General features: G+C 42.0%; 1 long non-coding RNA gene across 1 annotated transcript; it reads left to right on the top strand.

Moving 5' to 3' along the window:
* The first annotated feature begins 5,322 nt into the window (after nucleotides 1-5,322).
* Nucleotides 5,323-14,461, top strand: LOC140116438 (uncharacterized). The gene is made up of 3 exons (XR_011852752.1): nucleotides 5,323-5,683; nucleotides 11,245-11,300; nucleotides 14,204-14,461. It is a non-coding gene; the product is annotated as an uncharacterized lncRNA (long non-coding RNA).
* The last annotated feature ends 646 nt before the right edge of the window (nucleotides 14,462-15,107 follow it).

Genomic DNA, 15,107 nt, shown 5'->3' with positions numbered 1-15,107 from the left:
TACTCTGGTTTAAAAAAAGAAACTGGGCGGATCCTTAATGAACCACGCCCATTGTGACAAGAACTCTAGTCGCTTCTGAGAGAAAACGGTCTTCTTTTGTTTCCTCCAATAGAAACTTGTGTGGGCGTGTGCTTCACACCTACTTTTTGGTCCAGTAGGACGTCAAGCTAGAAATTGGTCATTACATGGGGAGGAGCTTAAGATGCGGGCATTCTAGTAATATCTGGCAATTTTGATACATTTACCCAAGAAATGGGGTTTATTACTAATGAATGGTTGGGGATACAGAATTATACCTATGCTGGATTTCTGTAGTTAGGGTGGGGGACTATAAAAATACTCCTGTCATTTTTATCATTTAATCCGAAGCCCCTGTTTTTAATAATCCACCACGATTCCCTTCTTAAAATTTTTATTTTATGCTGGTTACCTCAATTTATCGGGACTGGAATTTGTTCTAAGCCTCCATAGGTAAGTACATTAGATTCTCCTTTGTGGACTGTGTGAATATGTTCAATCAGACAAGGAGCCCCTTATCCATTGGTTACGGAATTTTTATGTTCACGAAACCGTGTAAATAATGTACATATAGGGGCAGATTTACTTACCCGGTCCGTTCGCGATCCAGCGGCGCGTTCTCTGCGGTGGATTGGGGTCCGCCCGGGATTCATTAAGGTAGTTCCTCCGCTGTCCACCAGGTGGCGCTGCTGCGCTGAAGAGCATCGGAACTATTTACAAAAAAGGCCATAGGCCTCACTGAAACTCATTAGTCATTAAAACTTTACTTTTATTATTATATTCTTAAAAAGTGTTGTTAACTACAACCACTTCGGTAAATTCTTAACTTGGACAATTGCCTGGCTTATATTAAAATTATGCAGACCATCGTGGAGACTTTATTGTGTGGTACGCCTGAAATGAGGAGGACTATATTTAAGATGTCATAGGACAGTGATGGCAAACCTTTTAGAGACAGAGTGCCCAAACTTCAACAAAGACCCGCTTATTTATCTCAAAGTGCAAACACAGAAATGTAATTTGTGATTTATATTCCCTTCTCTGTCACAGTTTTCATTGATACCAGCACCTGAGGACACCAATAAAGCAGAAAATAGCCCCAGGTAAAGCTGGTACTTTAATATAGCTCTGTGCACAGCAAGTCCTGGGCTGTCTGGTACTGCAGGAAGATACCTGGAGTCATCTCTGGTGATGGCCTGAGTGCCCACAGAAAGGGCTCCGAGTGCCACCTCTGGCACCAGTGCCATAGGTTAGCCATCACTGTCATAGGATCTTTAAAGTGTAAGCTGCAACACCACTAGGTGTCAGTATTGTGCTATTTGTCTGACGGTGATTATCAAATCTGTTTTCTTGATGGTACCGCTACAATGTTGCAGCTCTTAATGTGACTGTTCTATAGTTAGATACAGTATCGATTCACTAGGCAATCTCACGTACTGTCCCATGCACACATGTGACCCTGGTGTTACTGCTTTGGATACATGCACAATGGCATTCACTGACAATCAGATCACTACACTCCAAAGGTGCTATAGATCCTATGTATCCTACACTTAGTGATAAATATCTCCTACATTATCATTGATCCTATGTTAGTCTCTCCCTCATATTCATCCAGTCAATTTAGTCCACGCTCACACTTTGTCTGCTATCTAAAAATTGTTCACACTAACGCACTGGAATACACCGAGCCGGGCTGAGTGAAGGTAAGTGCAAGCTCTGCAACACTTTTTTGTTTTTTAAATGCGGCGGTTTTTCCGAATCCGTCGGGTTTTCGTTCGGCCACGCCCCCGATTTCCGTTGCGTGCATGCCAGCGCCAATGCGCCAAAATCCGATCACGTGCGCCAAAATCCCGGGGCAATTCAGGGGAAATCGGCGCAAATCGGAAATATTCGGGTAACACGTCGGGAAAACGCGAATCGGGCCCTTAGTAAATGACCCCCAAAGTTTTACCTATATAAAAATGGCCACCTGGACAGAAATTAACGTTAACCATGTAACATGACATTAAGGCATATTAATAGTGAAGAACATACATTAATTAACCTACACCTAGTACAAGCGGATGAACTTATACAAAAATATTTAATCAAGAGGTTACCCCCCCCCCCCTAGTGTTACTAGACCAAGCCAAAACAGAAGCTTTAAAAAAAATCTCCCCAGCAATTACTTCATCCAAAGAAAAGAAAAAGATATTGATTTTCTCATTAGATTGCAACATAATGGCCCCAGCTTATCGTAACTGGTACATGAGAAAGACAGATCCCCAATTAAAAACGATAGCAGAGAATGGACCAATAGTGACATTAAGAAGAAGTAGGACCATTAAAGATCAGTTTGCAGCAGACTACCCGAAAATAAAAAAAAGGCAGCTCAGTGGGTAGCACTACAGCCTTGCAGCGCTTGGGACCTGGGTTCAAGTCCCATCCAGGTCAACATCTGCAAAGAGTTTGTATGTTCTCCTCCGGTTTCTTCCCACCCTCCAAAATATACTGGTAGGTTGATTAGATTGTGAGCCCCAGGGACCAAATTGTGCAGCGATGCATAATCGGTGTTATATAATTATATAAATAATTATTATTAAAATAATTGGGTGCAAAAATGTATCCCTAAAGGTAATTTCAAGGGTGGGAGCTGTAATGACTGTCCATTCATGCACACAGGACAGACACTTAACATTAGAGATTAAGTTACAGAATGACAAAATTCATTACACGTAGATCATGGTTTACGTTATTTTCGGTCCATGTGGCCATTTTTTTTTTTTTTTTAAATGGGTAAAACTATCTGTACATTATTTACATGGTTACGTGAATCTAAAAATTCAGTAACCAATGTTTAAGGGGCACCTCGTCTGATTGAACATGTCCACACAGTCCACAAGAGAATCTAATGTACCGTACTTACTTATGGAGGCTGGGGGCATATTCCAGTCCCAATAAATGGAGGTGACTTGCGTAAAAGACTTTTAAGAAGGGAATTTTGGTGGATTATGAAAAAAGGGGCTCTTGGATTAAACGATAAAAATTGAATATTGTTATAGTACCCCCACCATAACTACAGAAATCCAACATTGGTATAATTCTGTATCCGGACAGACGTATTTGATAATAAGATACAGAGGTATTTTAGTGAATCTTAGGTCTAGGGCTTCGGGGATCTCCTGGTCCACCAAATAAACGCATCTATGAATAGTGCCCTATAAATCGACCATTTGAAACCATTTTTTTGTTTCATCAAGTTTTACTTCTTTCAAATATAAACATGTATTTACATCAATTCATTTTCATTTTCTTAAATCTTCTTATATATTACAACATTTTTTCGGCTAGTGTACGTACGTCCTAGTGAGTGTGTTATCACATGAATTTTAGAGATATAAAGAAATTCACCTCATTTGGCGTTCTAGTAGTTTTTTTCTTCGCAACACTCACATGTTTGGAGGCCCCAGGGCTGAGACTGCCTTGTCTCTGACTGTTGGACAGAGTGGTATCGTCCACCTGCTGTGACGTTCCCTCGAAACGGCACAGCAGGTGGACGATACCACTCTGTCCAACAGTCAGAGACAAGGCAGTCTCAGCCCTGGGGCCTCCAAACATGTGAGTGTTGCGAAGAAAAAAACTACTAGAACGCCAAATGAGGTGAATTTCTTTATATCTCTAAAATTCATGTGATAACACACTCACTAGGACGTACGTACACTAGCCGAAAAAATGTTGTAATATATAAGAAGATTTAAGAAAATGAAAATGAATTGATGTAAATACATGTTTATATTTGAAAGAAGTAAAACTTGATGAAACAAAAAAATGGTTTCAAATGGTCGATTTATAGGGCACTATTCATAATTCTGTATCCCCCACCATCCTTTATACTAATCTACTATAATACTAGACTAAATATACCTCGTTTTTGGGTAAATGTATCGAATTGTCGGATATTACTAGAATATCCGCACCTTAAACTCCTCCCCATGTAATGACTAATTTCTGACTTGATGTCCTATTGGTCCAAAAAGTAGGTGTGAAGCACACGCCCACATGAGTTCCTATTGGAGGAAACAAAAGAAGACTGTTTCCTCTCAGGTCCAACTAGAGTTCTTGCCAGAATGGTCGTGGTTTATTGAAGATCCGCCCAGTTTCTTCCTCAGTGTGTCCCTTTTGCAGTGAACTTTAGGTGGTAACATTCAAAATTCGGAAACTAAAAGATGTCTCCTGTCCTAAAATATTCCCTAGTTTATCATCCAAAACAGCCCCCTCATGGTTACTTTGTATGAGCCCGCCTTATCCCCTATGGATTCATTAGATACAGCCCCACTCACCCTCATGGATTTCTTATGTTGCCTTATGTTGCCCCCCCCCCCCCCAGCAGCTCCGGGCCCTGGCACTTTGCCCAGGTATGCCCAGTGCTAGCGCCGGCCCTGCCAGGTCTCTTATCCTGCATCCTCTAAACTCCTCTCATTCCAAGTATGACCAGTCCTTGCTCATGTACATATGACTTTATAAGTACAGGCGGTCCCCTACTTAAGGACACCCAACTTACAGATGACCCATAGTTAAAGACGGACCCCTATGCCCACTGTGACCTCTGGTGAACCTCTCTGGATGTTACTATAGTCCCAGACTGCAATGATCAGCTGTAAGGTGTCTGTAATGAAGCTTTATTGATAATCCTTGGTCCCATTACAGCAAAAACATTTTAAACTCCAATTGTCACTGGGGCAAACATTTTTTTGTCTATATCTACCATTATAAAATGTACAGTTCCGACTTACATACAAATTCAACTTAAGAACAAACCTCCGGACCCTATTTTGTGTGTAACCCGGGGACTGCCTGTATTTATGTATTTCAGAAATAATTCTAGAAAGGACATTTTCATACCCTACCTAAAGGGTGCTGTCAGCTTAATGGGGTAAAATGTGTTGACAGGTTCCCTTTAAAAGGAAAGTGATGCCAAAAATATATACATATATATTTATGTGTGTCTTCGGCTAATAAAAAGATTCCTTAAAATTATTTTTTTCATCTATTTTGAATTCAATTTATGTACTCTTAAATAAAAGGCACAACAAATGTCAGATTTCCACACGTAAAGGACCTTCATGATGTCAAAAATGGGGGGAGATAATTAATTTGAGTAGATTGTGGCAGCAGATGAGTACACGCGTACCTGTAAGAAGATAGACAAACCTGCGGATAAGTCATTGCATCTACCATAGCAGGACCCTGGCTCCTTCCCCATTGTGATGTCATCACTGGTCTTGCTCACTGCTTCAGTATACTAGGTGGGGTCGGCTCCATCTCTACACTCCTATAGTCTGTGTACAACGACACAGTAGGAAGCTGAAGCGCCATCTGTTGGCTACTAGTGGAAAATACTGGTGCAGTGCAGGGGCCTGGGAAGGCAGAAAGCTGGTGTAGAAGCCCTGAAATAATCACAATGCCCTGCGATTAATATCCCCTTTGTGCCAGCTCCATATGAAGGGGGCACAGCTGCGGCTGTAGTGGTCTGGCACTGGGCAGGAGAGTTTACCGTTTGCATGGTTTTTGTGCAAAACTACACCAACTAAGCAGCACAGCCACGGATACCTTAAAGTAGCTTCTGAGAAGAGCCGCTTCACATATTATATAATGCGCTTTTGAATCCTGTCACTAGATGGCGGTAAGTAACTAGGTTTGTCCTACCCCTCCTGTTACTAATGCTTGGAGTTACCTCAGACTCCTCCCTCTTTTTTGGGATCATAGGCATATGGAATAGTTCATCCAACAGCAGCGGGATCTGTAAAAAGTCTTATCTCCATGTTATTGGGACATATATTGGATGAGCCATTGAGTGGGCTGAGAGAAAGATGGGCATGGGAATTGGACGACATTGATGTGGATCCATGGCAGGAGATCTGGGCTGCTATTCCCACTATTTCACTCAATGGGGGAGATTTATCATACAGCGGCACATGACAAAATATCTGCCCCTCCGGCACCTCCAGATACATAAAGATGCGTAGGGCTCCAGATGTATCTGGCAGGGCATCTGCTGGGTGTATATTTCTATGACAGGTAGCACCTTGTGAAAGTTCCCTGGCTGCAGCGAGTGCACAGATACGGGGTGGGAAGTTTGCCGCCGACTGCACCCCCTTCAACGCCGCCCCTGTTTCCTTGAGCTTCTAGACCTGGCTTAACTGGGATTATAAATATTTGAGAAAACTGGCATAGAAGCCCTGATAAACACCCCCCGACATGACACTCAGACGCTCCCATTCACTAAAATTGTGCGCCCGATATCCTGCATGTTCCCCCTCTCCCCCTGCTCAGGTCCCCAGAGTTCACCTTCTTCTTCCCGGTACATGTAAGTGCATTGTCTTGCGACACAATTTGAACTTTAAATCCCGCGCTTAGTCCGAATCAGTCGGGTTGTCTGGCGGCCACGCCCCCGATGTGTGTCGCATGAAAGTTGGTGCGATCGCGTGCGCCAAAAAACCCCTGTTAAACGTGGCGCAAATCGGAAATAGTTGGGAATCCCGACGGAAATGCGGTGTGCAGACCCTTAGTAAATGTCTTCAGGGGGAGGGGGCAGTGTAGCTGGAGGGGGGCAGTGTGGCTACGCGGGGTAGGGGCGGCAGTGATGCTACTGGAGAGCGGCCCATGAAGGGGCCCTCTGAGGCTCTATCGCCCAGGGGCCCACTAAAACCTGGATGCGGCCATTTTATGATCAGGAATGTCTGGCTGATGAGGTAAAAGACAGGAGGCTTCACTTTACATATCAAGAAAGAACTTGTAATAGATGTATATGGGTAATTTACCTCATATTCTGCCCCCCACCCCACCCCCACACACACTTACACACATTACACCAACCATGAGGTAACATCATCTGACCGCACATCGTCTCACATGAGTCTTCCCAGCAACACTCGGCGTCAGGTGGGGAGGGATCAAGTGAAGGGACATGGTCCAAAGTCACAAGACCCCGTGCTAATAGAGGAAGGGGGTGATGTGCTGGCCGCTTATTTCAGATGTCCTGTGCATGTTCCAAAATAACTTTGTGTCTGGACATCGGTGGTTTAGGTTACAAGGACATTGCTATTTCAAGCCCAAAGAAATAATTCCTGTCCTGTGCTCCTGCGAGTCTCTCATCACCGCTTAAGCAGGGCTTTCCCGTTCTCCTATGATACTAAATCAGGCCACATTCAGATGGTCGCGTGCTCTTCACCCCTCATAGGCAGACGAGTGGTCGCCCGACTCCATGACTGCGAGGTGAGACACCAGATCCTCACCGCACAGTCACCGGGAGACCTAAAAGTCTATGGGGGCCAGAATTCGCAACCAGACCCTGACCCCCCCATAATGGACGTCTGAATGAGGCCTAATAGTGAAACATCATAAGTTTACTGGCCCAAAAAATGAAGATATGAGGTTCCTGCGCCAGTTTTCTGTCAGACTTTGCATGTTCTTTCATGTGCAAACATCTTGCACAGATATTTAAGAAGTGTCCGCGCCACTTATGTGTCGCACGTGGACCTTTTTTTGCATGGCTGCGCTATTCTTCACGTGACACAAATTTTGCCATTGAAATAGGTGATGCGGTGCGCAACATTTATCATGCAGAGTTCAGAGTTCAAGTGTGAAGTGCGTTGAACCTCCCATGTGAAAGGTGCACCAAAATAAAGTTGTTGAACTCTGTCGGAGCAGTGCAGGGGGCGCCAGATTCACGATGAACGTATGAATATTATACCCCTACAAATCTGGAATCACTTCCTATATATAGTACTGGAATCACCTTGTTGGGGAATGGAGAATGCGTCCTTTCTCTATGCATGCAAACTGAGGTTCAGGACCGTTGGAGGACCTTCAAAGGTCCTGAAATAGCTCTTCTCTACATGTGAGCAGGAATAGATGTAAGAGGATTTCATGGGTGAAGGTCCTTCTTAGTATAAAATTTGGTGGGTGCTTTGGGTGGCCATGGGCCTAGAAGAAGGCTTGGGTTCCGGGCTATGTCCCAAACCGCCAATATTATAATCCACTACTGCTGTCCCCCATGATAGAAGTTAAAATAAGATTTGATGTACCCAAGATATTCTATAGAGAGTATACATGGCATCATTATAGGCTGTGACATAATACAAGGTCAGACATGAGGCTGAACCTGTTTTTGAGATTCCCATGGCTGATATGGCAAGATACAGATCCAGCAATGTTCAATGTGACATTTATCAGACCCCCTAGGGTTCAAGTACCCTAGGAGCAAAAAAAAAAAAGAAGCTAAAATTTCAAATTACCTCCAAATAATAAACATATTTGATACTGATTTGTCCCAAAACGCTCATCTATCAAATTATAATATTATATTAAAAAAAATCTGAGTAGAAGTGATCACAAGGTCATACAGTCCCGACAATGGTAGCAATAAATACTTGAGCTCCTCCCACAAAAAAAATAAAAATTATACATCTTCATACACCGAGTATTAGATTATGGCAAAAAAATGTTTTATTATATATTACATCTTTATTTCATAGTAACCTTCTGGACCAACAACTTCACAGTATTGTGTGAGTCTGAGAATGCAGTAGGGACCGATCTACGAGGGAACAATAAAATGTATTTGTCTCATGCTGTACACCTGTACACATCAGTGTATAAGGCAGAAGTATCGCTGCCATTAGGATTTTAACGTGTATTTTTTAGCATAAGATATACTTGATATCACTCAGGGGCATAACTACAGTGGTAGCAGCCATGGCAGCTGCTATGGGGCTCGCAGTGTCAGGGGGGCCAACATTAGTATATACACTCACTGGCCACTTAATTAGGTACACCATGCTAGTAACGGGTTGGACCCCCTTTTGCCTTCAGAACTGCCTCAATTCTTCGTGGCATAGATACAACAAGGTGCTGGAAGCTCCTCAGAGATTTTGGTCCATATTGACATGATGGCATCACACAGTTGCCGCAGATTTGTCGGCTGCACATCCATGATGCGAATCTCCCGTTCCACCACATCCCAAAGATGCTCTATTGGATTGAGATCTGGTGACTGTGGAGGCCATTTGTGTCCAGTGACCTCATTGTCATGTTCAAGAAACCAGTCTGAGATGATTCCAGCTTTATGACATGGCGCATTATCCTGCTGAAAGTAGCCATCAGATGTTACAGGGTACATTGTGCTCATAAAGGGATGGACATGGTCAGCAACAATACTCAGGTAGGCTGTGGCGTTGCAACGATGCTCAATTGGTACCAATGGGCCCAAAGAGTGCCAAGAAAATATTCCCCACACCATGACACCACCACCACCAGCCTGAACCGTTGATACAAGGCAGGATGGATCCATGCTTTCATGTTGTTGACGCCAAATTCTGACCCTACCATCCGAATGTCGCAGCAGTATTGTATGTATGTGTATATCTGTGCAGAAATGTGTGTGCATGAACTGTATGTGTATAAAGGTGTGTAATTGTAATGGGAAAGGGGGCCCCATTGAAAAATCTGCTATGGGGCCCTTAGTTACACCCCTGATTTCACTGTGACTATTTTATAAACCATATGCATATATGTCCTTGCTTACCCATAGTTGAAGGTTATGACTCAGGTTTTTACATTGTTATAGTCAGACACAATGCTATTCATTGCATAGAGTACATACCGTGCTCAATACCTCAGTATATACAATCTATAATTGTACACAGGAGATCAGTAGACACAGGCTCTCCGGTTGAGTTACACAAATGAAGATGAACCAAGTTATTTCTACTAACTATACACCTATTCCTACAACTAATTTGGATAATATATTATGTACAAGGTTTCCTATGGACTTCAATCACAGACCGGACTGGAACCTAGGACATTCATAAACGTCTTTTTTTAGAATTAGTAATCCCATGGATAGAGGCATCAGTGGAACATCTATAAAGACATCTAGAAGGCCCTGTGTGTGTTTGTGGAAGGACCCTGGTGATAGGGTTGGCCACTTTGGGGTTTTGGGGGGCAGGCCTGATAATAAATAATAATAATGTAGACTCTGGATCATGTACTGTCAAATCCTACTTTGAAGACACCTGTAAAATCATAGTATCATAGTTTATACGGTTGACACAAAAAGACACATGTCCATGAAGTTTAACCAAGTTTTCATTAAAAAGTTGATGTCCCTGTGTATAAGGAAGGGAAGGGATTGGATGAGGAAGGGATTTAGGGGAAACAATTCTATATAATATAACCATCAATGTTATTTAGGTGTAAAAAAAGCATCTAGGCCCTTCTTGAAGCTCTCTGCTGTCTCTGCTGTGACCAGCGCCTGAGGCAGGCTATTCCACAGATTGACCGTTCTCATAGTAAAAAAAAGCCATGTTGCCTCTGAAATGAAATTAAATAGCCCCAATCTTCCATTTTTTCTCAGTGACCCCAGTGTATAGTAATAAGGGGATGCAGCCTTCTTCTTGTTCTGGCACAAATACAGTGTAATACGAAACAAGCAGGTGCGTGGATTTCTTGGAAGTAATACACTCTCTCCTGGCCTCCGGAAACACTGAGGAATTAGCAGGGAATAAGAGAAGGCTACTGCCTAGCAACCTGTATTCCAGCAGATCCCGCTAATCCCTTATGTGTCCCCTAACGTGGATACAGCGCAATAGCTGCTCCATTTACCTCCCACTTCTCCAACTCAAATTACTACTAGAGTATTGTGGTTGCGAGGACTAACCTGTAGTGACTGTTCTTCCATACTGGCAGCATTGTTACCCATATTCCTATCAATAAAAACCCGGACTGTCTGTTGGATTGAATTGGTCACAGAAGCCAATTTATTGACATAAATACACCAATAACTAAAATGGTTCTGTCACGACCCCTCCTGGAGAGATCCCCCACAACGGATCAATACTAGGCCGTCACAACCACCACATCATCACTTTTACCTTTAGCCGCGTTTCCCTGATACAAATCCACAATTTGTCAGATTGACTACATGGTCACCAACCCGGCTATATGTCTGGGTTCGAGGGATTCTCCCGAACCTCGGACCCGAACTTGAAGTTCAGATCTGCTTATCTCTAGTTAATTGTAAAAAATGTAGAATAACGAAAGCCTATTGTTGCCCATGATACACTATTGACTTTAGGGTCTATTGGGCTTTCTTTAGAATGTCTGCTAAAGTTTTTCATGCAATAAATTAACAAAGGCAAAAAGACTAATTAATTAAATTATTTTTTTCCCTTCACACAGTAAATAAGAAAGATCCGCTTGCCTGCAGCCACCACTAGGGGGAGCTCAGCTGATTGGTATGTATACAGCTACCATAAAACACAATAATAGCTGAGGTAATAAGCTTCTTCTGGTGATGGCTGCTTTTTTTGTAGAATGTTTCCATCATTTTAATGAATTCATGTTGTAAATTGTTCTTAGGAATGTGATGCAATGTCATAAGGAGCCAGTTAACCTACATTATTTCCGTCTATGAATGGCCACGGTGCTGTTTACATTTATTTTACTATCAGAGCAGTGGAATGTGACTTTACGGAATCTTTTTATATCAACGCTGCGTCATAATGTTTCCTTTCTAGTCACTTACGCTTCTAAAAATAAGACTGAGTGTAGTGAGAGGAGGAAGTTAGAAATAATCACATGATGGGTGAACACTAGGTCAAGTGTGAAAAGTAATAGTATCTGCGGTAAAAAGAGGAAGATCCGGAGTATCTAGGGGGTTTAACCACTTGCTGCCAAGGCCCATTTTCCTTTTCAGTTTTTCCATTTACAGGACTTTGAGTTTTTTGAGTACAATTTTTTATTTCTAGTGTTGGTATTTGATATTCCATGCAATGAACTAGGAAGATGGAAAAAAAAATTCTAAATGTGCTGATATTACTGAAAAATATGCACCTGATCCCTTTCCTTGTGGGCTCTCGATTTCCTTGTGGGCTCAAAATTATTCATCAACGTTATTCTTTGGGTCAGTGCAATCACGGAGATACCAAATGTATATAAGTGTAATGCAGGCTCTGAGAAAGGACTGATGACACACGCATGAGACAGAGACTTATCCCCTTCCCAGCTGCCCCTGCCTACCTGCCTCACTTACCTAAGCGGTAAGGGACAACCAGGAGACGTTCCCTCCATGCGCCAAAGTGCAAAACTTGGAAACGAAGACAAGACATTACAGACACTGAATAGTGGTCTCAATAGTCAGGTCACAGCAAATAAGGGAAATAGTACACAATCACAAAACAGAGGGATAGTCCGTATAGAGGCAAAGGGTCGGAATGCCAGAATACATGTAAAGAAAAAACAGGATACTAAGTCTTCCTACAAACTGGGTCTAACATTTTGCTATATTCTGATGGCAATAAATTTTCTATATTTTGTAATTTTGTCTCAGCAATGGACTTTCCAACCACTTCATAATAGATAAGTGGTAACCAGTAGTGGATTATAATATAGGGGGTTTGGGCGGTAGCCCAATGGTAGCATTGGAAACATCAGCTCTTCCTGTAAAATATTATACTATACATAGGTCCCCCTAGATGTATGAGGACTTCATGGGTTAAGGTCCTTCTCAGTATAAATTTGGTGTGTGGTTTGGGTAACCATGGGCCCCCTAGAAAACTTGGGCCCGGGCTATAAATTTTTCACCCCCTTACAAAATCATCAAGTTTTACATTATTGTTCGGTTACACAGAATGCACAGTAAATGTAATGTAATTGTCTATAAGATCATGGTTCTCATAGTTATTTCAAGTGGAATTATCCAAATACCAACCTAATCTCAATACCAAATATCCCCCCTATAGTGGATTTGTTGGCACCAGGGGTGGATAAAGACCATGGGCCCTAGTCTGTATGAATATTATAGTCTGGAATCACTTCCTACATTTATATTAGAATCAGTTTCATGGAGAATGGAGGATGTGTCCCTTCTGCCTGCTTTCAGTATGTGCTTTCAGGACCTGTGGAGGACCTTCAAAGGTCCTGAAATGGTTATTGTGTACATGTCTATTAAGAGCAGGAACTGAAGTATGAGAAAGTCCTTCTCATTATAAACTTGATGTGTGGTTTGGGTAACCATGGAGCCTATTGAAAGTTTGGGCCTGGGCTACAACCCAAGCCCCCTATATTATAATCCACTACTGGCTTATACTTATCTATTGTGAATCTATTGGAAGGTCCAAGGCTAAGAAAAAAATTCTGAATTCCACTGGAATCAGGGAAGGGTTACTTGTCTCCTATCCTGATTTATTAGTAGATTTTGAGCTGGAAACATCATCACTGTTTACCATCTTTACCTCATGTGATGTCACTTGTAGATGGAGAGCATTACCTCCCCTATTAACTTTTGTCACTGTGTTTATTATGGGTGGACTGAGTACAGGCAGTCCTGACTTAAGGACACCTAGTTACAGACGGACCTCTGGATGCTGGTAATTTAACTGAACCTTAACCCCAGGCCCTAATGATAAGTTGTAAGGGTCCGGCTGCTGGAATGACAAGAACAGCGATCCAGAGAATGGGTATCCCGATTCCCGTTCTCACTAATGGGTGGTCCTGCTGCATCATTCATTTGTATGGAAGCTGCCATAATTTGCAGAGCACAGTGCTCAGCTATCTCTGGTACACTCATAGTGAATGGGAGTGTCAGACCTAGCCGAGCACTGTGTTCAGCAATTTCCAACACTCTTCACAATTGAATGGAGCGGCAGTATCAATTCTCGTCTTGACGCTCCAGTCAATTGTAAGGCATTATTGTCAGAAATTGCTGAGCACAGCACTTGGCTATCTCCGAGCTTGTCCTGCCACTCCACCCATTTATGAGAATGTGACCCTCATTCTCCGGATAGATGGGGATCCCAGCAGTCAGACCTTCACCAATTACCTCCTCTATCCTTTGGATGGGGAATTACTTGAACACTTGTGAAAATCCCTTTAATTGTCTAATAGAATCACTTTAAGTGCATGAGCTGCAAGAAGGACTTTTTTTTTTGATCCGTACAGATAACATACACCACAGTGTAAGCCTAAAGGAACCAATTTTAGTAAAAAAAAAAAAAAAAAGTCCTCTGGGCACCACTGGCGTCTGTATTTTTTAAATTTTTACAAATTTTTCTACTCCTATAACAGGACGGCGGAAATGTGACCTTATCCTAACACTGCTTTTTTTTTTTTTTTATCCTAATCTGGTAAAACCCTCCAGAACACATCATTTTCACCAGGCAGCTGAATCCTTGAAATGAATATTTGGTGCCAAGAATTCCCCGAGCCGCGCACAGAGCCTTGAGAAGTGACTCATCCCGTACAGTGTAAACAGTGAAACCACTGGAACTTACTGCGTGTTTATGAGGGAGGGCGCACAACACGGAGGAGAGTGCGTCACAGAAAACGATCTGGGGTCCTTATGTTCACTTAACTATTACTGTGCAAAAAAAAAAGAAGTTCAATCTACAAAATAGTTTCCGGAGCCTGCAAAAAAAAAAAACAAACAAAAAAAACATTTAACTTTTAAAACTCTTTATACAATAAAGATCTTACATTCCTCTAACAAGGTCTAATACAAATCCAGCCAAGTCCCATTATGGTAGTATTGTAGTATATTGTATGAGCAATCAGACCCCCCTAAGGTTCTAGTTCCCTAGGGGGCCCAAAAACGGTAGAAAAAAAAAAAAAGATATGTAAATAAAAAGTTTCAAACATAAAATTAAATTCCAAGTCATTCCCTCTACCTACAATGGAAATAAAAATTTATACGTAATCATAAATAATAACAGAACAAACATAATCATAAACATGTAAGGTAACCCTGCGTCCCAATCAGAAGAGAAGAACAGTTAATTTTGCCAATGGCAACCAATTAGAGCTTGGCTTTCATTTTCCGTCAACTGTTTATAAAATTAAAAATAAACAAATCTAATTTAAAAAAACTAAATGATTAAATCTAAAAAATTTGACTTTTTTAGTTTAACCCCTTGCCGCAACATGACATTCCCCAATGTCATGGTGCTGCAGCCCATGAGCTCACCACTAACATATGTATTTAAATTAGCTTGTAAATTTTTAATATTATACTAGCCCCACTAGGTTACTCCATCCCTAAGGGGTCT

This window comes from Engystomops pustulosus, chromosome 2, assembly GCF_040894005.1.
Source record: "Engystomops pustulosus chromosome 2, aEngPut4.maternal, whole genome shotgun sequence".
Classification (NCBI taxonomy): domain Eukaryota; kingdom Metazoa; phylum Chordata; class Amphibia; order Anura; family Leptodactylidae; genus Engystomops; species Engystomops pustulosus.
This window is presented reverse-complemented; position numbering and strand designations above follow the sequence as displayed.